Raw genomic sequence first — 6,719 nt, 5'->3', positions numbered from 1 at the left:
CCCATGGCGTAACTCTTAGCAAGAAACAGTGTCCACAGATACCTATTGAGCGAGAGAGAATGGATCAGATTCCATATGCTTCGCTAATTGGGTCGATCATGTATGCCATAATATGTACCAGGCCAGATGTATCATATGCTTTAAGCGCTACGAGTCGATACCAATCAAACCAGGAGAGGCGCATTGGATTGCGGCCAAGAATATCCTGAAGTACTTGAAAAGGAACAAGGATAAATTCCTGGTTTATGGTGGCCGCAAAGACCTGGTTGTTGAAGGTTACACCGACGCTAGCTTCCAGACTGACAAAGACGACTTCAAGTCACAGTCAGGGTACATATTTTGTCTAAATGGAGGAGCGTTTAGCTGGAAGAGTGCCAAGCAGAGCACCACTGCAGATTCTACAACTGAAGCCGAATACTTGGCAGCTTCAGAAGCAGCTAACACTAGTAGAAAAAATCAAATAGGCACCCCCCCTTTAGCACCGGTTCTTGAAAACCGGTGCCAAAAGAAATGGGCGGGATTGGAAAATAGGGAGTTGGCACCGGTTTGAGCCAAAACCGGTGCCAACTCATTTAATTAGCACCGGTTCAAACCGGTGCCAACTAATTAAAAAAAAAACCGGGGTCTTGCGTGCTTTTCTTTCTTTCTTTCTTTCCCCCCGTTTTTTCCATCTTCTGTTTTCACTCTAGTTTTCGCCCTCTCTTCCACGCACCATCCCGAATTTCACCTTCTCCATTGAAGGGTTTACGAGCTTTCTCACTCCATTGAAGCATCACCTCCTTCTCTCTCCATATCCCTGGCCTCCATTGAACTCGTGCTCTATATTCTCCATTGAAGCCGATTCTAAGCTTTCTCACCTCCATTGAAGCAGCTTCGAGGTAAGGTAATGTGGTCTTCTTAATCTACTGAATTCCTTCGCAATCTAGGCTTTGTCGTTGATTTGGTTTTCAATTTCGTAATTTTAGGGTTCTGGTTTTAATAAGTAGGAGAAGGAGAGAGTAGGTCCTACCCGCCGCCACTCACCCTTCGCCGGCCACCGTCCGTTCCTCTCAGCCGTCCTTCGTGCATCGGCCACCGGCCACCAGGTAATGGTTTTTCCTTTTTTTTCGTTTTAGAAAAACATTGCTAACCCTAACCACCAGGTAATCTTTTCACCCTTGATAGTTGCATATCTTCTTTACTAGTCTCCCAATTCTTAGTTTTAATTTTGTTTTTTAGAGAGCAATGGCCAGAAGATTTTTCTTACTTGTGTACCTTCATATTTATTCAGATGTAGATATTTGCCTTGTTCTGTATTCCTGTTATGATGTTTCTGATATGGGAAGATGGGTTTCTGTTAGAGCTTTAAAATTGGTTTTATCTCCATCACTATAAAATTATGAGGTTTGAAAATTAAAGTAGAAGAAAATTAATCCTAAAATAGTTTGTGTGACTATTAATTTCGGACATGTATATATAATTTTAGTTTCATGCTCGTAGAGTTAGTGTCTCCCTAGATCTACCTTATTATTTCAGGTACATGTCTTCCTTAATCTGTGCTCAGTTCCTCATTGATAACTTAGCTAGCTAGCTACTGAGACTGAAGGCTAGGTAATTCAAATTTTACACAGATTACATGGTTTTCTAATATAGAAACTCCATCCTAGAAGAATACTCAAAATAAGCAATGCACTCTGAAGCTAATTTGATGCTCGATTTGCTCACACATCAAATTAAACTGCAACATTTCCTTTTCGATAGGCAAGCTCGTACACCTTTCTCAACTTGAGCTAGCTACTTGCTCCTTAAATTTCCAGTAGTAGTGCAGCTTAAATTGCATTGAAAAGTCAATTTATATATATGAGAATGCTTCAGATAGATCAATCATGAAATATGCATTTATCCTGAAGTTTTTCACTACTTTATCTGACATTAGACTTTGCAATAACAGCTAGCTAAGATAATGAGTGCACCAGAAGGAAATCGGTCTATGGTGATGGTGATATCAATTTCTCAGCTGCCAACGAACGTATGTAAGGTACTTACATACAACTTTGAGAACATTATAAATTAGCTAGCTAGTAATAGTTTCAGTATGAATTTTCACATAATAATGAACTGTTTTGCTGTTTTTAGTTTGTCTTAGGCTTTATAGCCTATCTGATCTGGTTGTATACAGAACAGTTAATGTATGCTAAAAAGAGTGAGTGTTTGACTTTCTTAAGGGTAAGATTTTGAGCTAAACTCGGAAAGATTTCCCCAACCACACACACATACACTGCACACACAAGCAAAGACTCGAGTATATATTAATGGACATTCCCCAAGAATACTTTCTATACATTGATATCCTAAGAATTTTTGATTTATTTCATTGTTTGGATATGGACATTGAATGGTCAGCTGAGTCAATTAAAGAATATGGAATTGATTTATATATGTTGACTATAATGAACCTTATACATCATACTTTTAAAGTTGTATGTACTTAACTCCTTACTAATTTAATCTTGTATTTCCTGGGAAATGGCTAGAACATTTGATTGACTCCTTAGATAACCTGATCATATCATGCAAAAAGCTAAGTTTCATTTTATCTTTGGCTTTAGATGAGCAATTTCTTACATTTAGGTGATGCTCTTTGTTACCTTAATTTCTCTTATCTTATCTTATATCTAATCCTGAACTTGTCTATCTAACCTTATTAACTCTTATATTATCTTTATGTCAACTTATCAGTACTTATCATACCTTATTTTAAGAGATCTTATTGAGCCTTATATAGGGTCCATGTTATCAAGACCATATTAGAAATTATTAACCCTCATCTTATATGTATGAACATATCAATCCTTATCTTATATTATCAGAATTGATTATCTTATTTGAACTTATTGGCTCGTATCTTATCAGAACTTATTAAACCTTAAATAACTGGAAAAAAAATGTGAGAAGAATAGAGCCTTAATAGGTACTTCCTAGTCGATTGATCAATAGTTTAAATTTGGAAATTTATGACCTAGTCACACATTGATCAATGTCATTAAGTGTTTTCCTTTTTAATCTTCTTATATTTTGACCTTAGGGCTACATGTATCATATCCCTTTTTATATTCTAAAAATGCACAAATTCCTATCTTTTTTTTTATAACCAAACAACCAAATAAATGAGAACACAAAGAAAAATAACTTTGGTCACATTGAACATCTTAGTGTTAGAGGTCATTGATTTGGTTTATAATTTCAATTTTACCGTATTACAATTGATTTTCATATACCTTTATATAAAATTGAAACTAACATTTGTATTTTCTTATAAGTATATGCTTCATAATAATGTTCAGTCTTTTTTTTTATGATTTTTTTTCTTTCTATTTTTTAGAAGTGAATGACTGAATTGTAAACTGATTAAATTTACTTTAATAAGTAAAAATGCAACTGATTTCCAAAATGTAATGAAGCAAACAACTTGAATCATAACAAAATTAGCAAGAAAAGTTTCAAGATTGTGTGTCCAATATCAAAATTAAAGCTTGAAACATGGACTTTACAAAGATATTTACAAAAACTATATACTCCATAGTAATCAATGCTTAGTTCTAGGTTTACAAAACATATATAACCTTATGAATAAAATACCACCTATAACATATATACCAATTATAGTATGGTTGAATAGACATGAGTTCTTAGTACTAATTATATATGCATTGAAAGAATATAATTAATTTTGGAATTGTGAATTACTCACACTACCAGAATCCATATAACATCTGTGGCAAGGTGAAAATGAAGAGTAATTTTGTAATTTTAGGGTTCTGATTAGCAACTCAATGTGTAAGCTTTCACTAGGACTTTACTACCCTAGGTACCTTAAAATAGCATGGGATAGTTGGAGCAATGTAGGTTCTTTTATCTACTTCGGGTTGGATGAAGGGTAAGGGTGTTATCTGTAGACTAAAAAGCGCTTTCTTCTGCTCTATCCAGTTCTGGAAAAAGAAACACTAACAGAAAATGTTCATTTGCCTTTTCAGGTGGTGCCTTTTAGCCTGTTTTCATTATTGCTAATATTGCTGCACTGATTGCTAGTCGAGATATGACTACTGCTACATTTTCATGTATAAAGTAATTGACTGCACTTGGCTATGTTGTGATATAATATTTCTGTTGTACTATCACTGCTGTATACTTGTTGCTGTTGTATGCTTAAGGAAGCTAGACTCTTTTCCTTTTCCCTTTTGCCTTCCTCATTTTGGTATTAGCTGAGCTTACCGTGTCCAAAAGTTTGGCCATTGTCTCGAGGGATCCAAGTGGAAAGGAAATGAGGCGGTTTTCATCTTGTGAATGAGATTTAAATTTGTCTAAGCTTGAGTTTTATCAGAACTTTCTGTTCATACAAAATTGGTTAAGCATCTTGGGTGCTAAAATTTTTCTGCTTTCAATTATTATCAATCTTTTGGCCAATTTGGCAATAACTGCTTCCATACGGCTTCGGTTTTGGGCTAATTTAGTGGTGGAATATGCAATGGTTACAGCTATGCGACTGCAGTTTATGGCAGCAGAAAGACGACTTCCTGATCAATTTACGGTAAGATCATCTTTTGTCTCTCGCGATTCGATTTTAGCTCATAACTTATGTTAGTCACACCTCCTTATGTTCAGATCCCTACAGTTGCAGCGAGACTTCTCTTGCTAAAAGTTTTTGACTGACAAATAGTCATTGACTACTGGTCTTCCTCCCTAATAAACAAGAACTATAAGACATTCTTTAGGAACGTTTGAATATTTGATAGTCACTGTAGTTGTAAACTGAATATTCGTGTAACGGTGATTCATTAAACTTTGAATAGGATGGAATATTTGTGTAACGGTGATTCATTGTCCTTGTACGAAATATTCCCCCAGATGCTGATGAATTAATTAGTGAGCTTGTGGAGCACTTTTTCTGGTCAATCACCCTGATCATTATCTCACGCATCAGGTCAGGCATCTTCAGTTTCTTGCTCCCTTTCATTTATTGAATCTATGAACATTAAGTGCGAATGCTCATGAGGGGTCGATTTTGCAATTCAGGTGGTTCATAATGCAAATAAGCTGTCATATTTAGTTGAGGAAAAAGAAGCAAAATTGGCTGGATTACTACGAACTAAAGTTTTTTAGAAAGTCGGATCAACGGCCCATGACGAAGGTATTATTACTGCAATATGCAGCCATGCAATGGTTCGTTTAACACACATTAGCATCTAATGCAAATTCTTTTCTTGATATTGCAGTTTGGATTTCTTGGCCTCTTTGAACAAAAAGTTGATGCCATAGATTAAAATGCTGCTGAAATTGAGAGACTACATAAAGAAGTGAGTTCCTTTTTTTTAGCTTTTCTGGTTCTTTTGTTTGTCTAATATGTACATTTGAATAAAATTATACAAGATATGAAGCAAATAAGGTTTTTACTTTCAAGCTCTTCATTTTTTACAATAAGAAATTATCTTAATTAAGGATAGTAATTTTTGCAATCACACAAACGAGGCACATGAGCTGGAACATTGTCATTAGTTGTACTATGCTATTCTATCCACACTGCCTTTGACGAATATTATATGTGAGAAGAAAATTGTGTACCAAACAAAGAAATTTTGTGCTGAAATATGCTTTTGGAATCCAATGAAGTCAATAAGTGCTTCCTCCCTGTACCTGATATGTTTCCTAGTATTGGGTGGGAGGGTCATTAATGGCTTGGGAACATCTCAGTAAGTCAGGGGACGGTAAGTATTGGAAGGGGATGACTGAAAATTAGTGGACATCCCGGAAACAGCAATGCCCTCACTTGTGTTGGTTGTGCACTCCCTTCCCTTAAGAAAGTAGTCAAAGGAGCTGCAAATCGGTTAGTGTAAATCTACTACCGGTGGCTGATTTCACCGAGCTCCTGGATGGGGCTGGATCATTAGCTTTCCAGTCAGCCTTTCCATGGCATGAGTCTCCCTCTCCTTTATAACTCCTTTTTTTTCTCTCTTCCTAACTCTCTCTTTCTCCTCCTTTGCTTAGCTATTCCATATGTTCATCTCAGCATCCCAATTTTTGGCTTATGAATTCCTTTGGCTTATGAATTCATCTCCGTTTGATTCTTGTACCCAATTTTTATCCACTTAGGTTGATTCTCTATTGTGAATTACTCCCAGAAAGCTGAACCAAGGCAGCAGCCCCAAGTAGCATCCAGCAGCAACAAAAGGACAGCAGCCAAGCTGCAGTACCAACACAGACCAGCAAGAAAGGGAGCATGCTGTAGCAGCCTGAGAAACTAGCAGCAGCAGGAAACTAGCGTAGCAGTAGCACCCCACCAGCAGACCCATAATCAATTGCGACACAGTAGGAAGCACCAACAAGGAGCAAAATGCACCAGCCAGTACTGCAAAACAGGCAGCATATAGATATCAGAACCTTTATTTTTTTTATTTTAAGTTTTTTAAAGTGTAATATTACTAGTTATTGTAGAAAATATATGTGTTTTATGTATATTATGATTATATAAAAGTATTTGGTACAATTTAAGTGAAAAAATGCAAAAAAAAAAAAAATTATTTTTTATTTTTTATTTTTATTTTTATTGGGCACTATTTGCATCGGTTCTTGAGAAAAACCGGTGCCAATAGTGTTGATAATAAAAAAAATAAAAATTCGCGCCTTCCGGTGCCAAAGCCTTTAGTTGGCAACGGTTTTGAACCGGTGCCAAATTTTTGAGGATT

At 36.0% G+C, this 6,719-nt stretch overlaps 1 long non-coding RNA gene across 6 annotated transcripts; it reads left to right on the top strand.

Moving 5' to 3' along the window:
• Positions 1-651: 651 nt before the first annotated feature.
• Positions 652-6,462, top strand: LOC110692104. 6 transcript variants are annotated; one of them, XR_002505386.1, is made up of 8 exons: positions 652-878; positions 966-1,085; positions 1,931-2,017; positions 4,014-4,567; positions 4,830-4,960; positions 5,053-5,167; positions 5,253-5,333; positions 6,156-6,462. It is a non-coding gene; the product is annotated as an uncharacterized LOC110692104 (long non-coding RNA). The 6 variants fall into 6 exon arrangements; XR_002505388.1 differs by having other exon boundaries at positions 652-883; positions 4,515-4,567; positions 4,885-4,960; XR_002505385.1 differs by having other exon boundaries at positions 652-883; positions 4,515-4,567.
• The last annotated feature ends 257 nt before the right edge of the window (positions 6,463-6,719 follow it).

The sequence above is a fragment of the Chenopodium quinoa genome, unplaced genomic scaffold (assembly GCF_001683475.1).
Source record: "Chenopodium quinoa cultivar QQ74 unplaced genomic scaffold, ASM168347v1, whole genome shotgun sequence".
In the NCBI taxonomy this organism is placed as follows: domain Eukaryota; kingdom Viridiplantae; phylum Streptophyta; class Magnoliopsida; order Caryophyllales; family Amaranthaceae; genus Chenopodium; species Chenopodium quinoa.
Note: the sequence above shows the minus strand (reverse complement) of the source record. Positions and strands in the feature narration are given on the sequence as shown.